This window comes from Cheilinus undulatus, linkage group 8, assembly GCF_018320785.1.
Source record: "Cheilinus undulatus linkage group 8, ASM1832078v1, whole genome shotgun sequence".
Taxonomy (NCBI): domain Eukaryota; kingdom Metazoa; phylum Chordata; class Actinopteri; order Labriformes; family Labridae; genus Cheilinus; species Cheilinus undulatus.
Genome location: NC_054872.1, coordinates 52,954,617 through 52,957,429, shown reverse-complemented (window position 1 = coordinate 52,957,429; position 2,813 = coordinate 52,954,617).

Genomic DNA, 2,813 nt, shown 5'->3' with positions numbered 1-2,813 from the left:
TCATATGACTTACTGATCAATGTAAAAACAGATCCAGTTTTATTGATTACCAGTGACATCCACTGGTCAAACTGGGACATGATACTGGTGTTCCTCACTGTAGATGCCTCTGGTCCTTGGCTGGACTGGTGTCTGAAACTTCAGCATGAATAAATCAGGACGATTGAGGGTTAAACATGAACAAAAGTTTATTTTTACTGTTCGAGTCACAATCAAAGAAGAAAAATAGATTTACACATTCATCAGAGACGTTTCCATGAGCTGACAGGCATACAAAAATATTTCATCTCATTAAAACTTCAAGTTTCTACGTACAAGGACGAGGTCCATCCATCAGACCAGTTTAATCTAAATTAAACCAGATTAATATTAAAACCAGTCTGATCTAGTTTCTGATCCAGTCTAGACCAGTCTGATCTAGTTTCTGGTTCACACTAAACCATTCTGATCCACTTAATACCAGTTTTAACTGGTTTCTGAGCCAGTTTAAACTAGTCAGAGCCAGTTTATACCAGTCTGATCTGGTTTCTGGTCCACTTGAAACCAGTCTGATTCCATTTCTGATTCATTTTACACCAGTTCAACCTACCTGAAACCACTCTGATCCAGTTTCTGATCAAGTTTACACCAGTTCAACCTACTTTAAACCAGTCTGATCCAGCTGTAACCAGTCTGGTCCAGGTGTAAACAGTCTTGTGTGGTGTCTGGTTCACACTAAACCATACTGATCCACTTTATACCATTTTGATCTATTTTCTGGTCCAGTTTAAACCAGTCTGATCCAGTTTCTGATTCAGTTTACACCAGTTCAACCTACTTGAGACCACTCTGATCCAATTTCTGATCAAGTTTACTCCAATTTCATTTAAACCAGTCTGATCCAGCTGTAACCAGTCTGATCTAGTTGTAACCAGTCTGCTCCAGCTGTAACCAGTCTGATCTAGCTGTAACCAGTCTGCTCCAGCTGTAACCAGTCTGATCTAGTTGTAACCAGTCTTGTGTGGTTTCTGGTTCACACTTAACCATTCTGATCCACTTCTTACCACTTCGATGTGGTTTCTGGTCCAGTTTAAACCAGTCTGATCCAGTTTCTGATTATGTTTAAACCATTCTGATCAGAAACTGGACTGATCGAGCTTATCCAAACGGGTCTGATTCAGCTTAAACCTGTCTGGCCCAGTTAAACCCAATCAGGCTGGTCCAGTTTTTGACCCAGTTTAGACTGGTTTGATATTGTTGAAACCGTTTGATTACTAAACCCAACCTGGCCCAGTTGTTGATCCAGTTTAATCCAGTCCAATCCAGTTTAAACTTGTCTGATCCAGTTGAAGAGATCATAATTCACTTTCAGTCCTTTAAAGACGATGAAACCAGTTTATACTGGTTCAGTCTCAGACCAGGTTCATCGGTATTTCATGAGTTTGATCAGCTGACTCGCTGACAGGTGTACCTGTTTACATCCATGTGAACTAAGCTCCGCCTCTTTCAGTCATATGACTCACAGGTGAAGAGGTTTTCAAAATAAAAGCAGATAAACGGCTTCATCTGACAGACTGAAGAACGTTCACCTGTTGGAAACATCACATGACCAGATGGTCACATGATCACATGACCAAGGTCAGACCTAAATCCATCAGGATCAAATTATCCCAAAAATTCAATAAAAAAGTTACTTAATCAGAACATTTAATTTGTTTGATCTGACAGGAAACGTCTACTCAGAGTGACAGGAAAAAAGTCGCTCAAACAACGGCTCTGAGAAATGTTCACTCTAAAAAATCTCTCATGTTCTCAAAAGGTTCTAACCGACTGAAACGTTCTTTAAATGTTATTCAAATGTTCTTCAAATGTTTCACCATTCTTCAGACAAAATGTCAGATCTTAGAACCCTTTAAACATTTGAAATGATTCCACCACTCTTACGGCCATCTTAAAATAATTTCAACGTTCCAAAACAATCCTGTTCCTAAAAAGTTCCAAACAATTTCAATGTTCTTCCAGTTTTTCTTCAAACATTCCCTAGAATGTTCTTAATGTTCTTAAAAGTTACTCCCAACGTTCTCAAGTCATTCCTAAAATAATTCAAATGTTTTAAAATCTTTGTAAAATGATTCCAACATTCTTCAAATGTTCTTAAACGTTCTTAAAATAACTCAAATGTCTGTTGAACGTACTTAGAACAATTCCAACATGTTTTTGAACATTCAAAGATCCTTCAAACTTTCTATGAATTATTCAGGTTTCCAGAACTTTCTTTAAAATTAGGATTAATTTTTTTAACCCGTTTCACATCAGTTTAATCTCTGTGTGTCCACCACAGCTTAGCTTAGCTCTGACAGATAGCTTAGCTTAGCTTAGCTTAGCTTAGCATGAACCAGAAAACTGCTGAATCTGCCTTAAAGAAAGATCAGAGAAAATGATTCGCTCAGCGTAAATCATTTTTGTGTTCAGATGAAAAATAAAGAAAGGACATAACACTGGTGATGTAACATTCTTTTTCCTACATTCAGTGACTCACTGCAGGCGCTGTGAAAAAGAATGTTGCTTCAGCAGTGTTCCATTCATTACTCTCCATTTCTTTATCTGAACACAAAAACAATCAAATTAAAAACTGAACCTATTTAATTTCCTTTTCTTTTTTCTTTTTGGAAACAAAAACGGTCTGTTAAGTATTTTTTTTACTCCCAGTTTAATCTGAAAGAGCCGAGGGCAGGTGATTAATGTTTTAGTTTCTATTTTAGAGGAGACATATTTTACCCCTTTCTCCTAACTATGTCATTTTGGGACACCTTTAGAATAGTTATTTATGATGT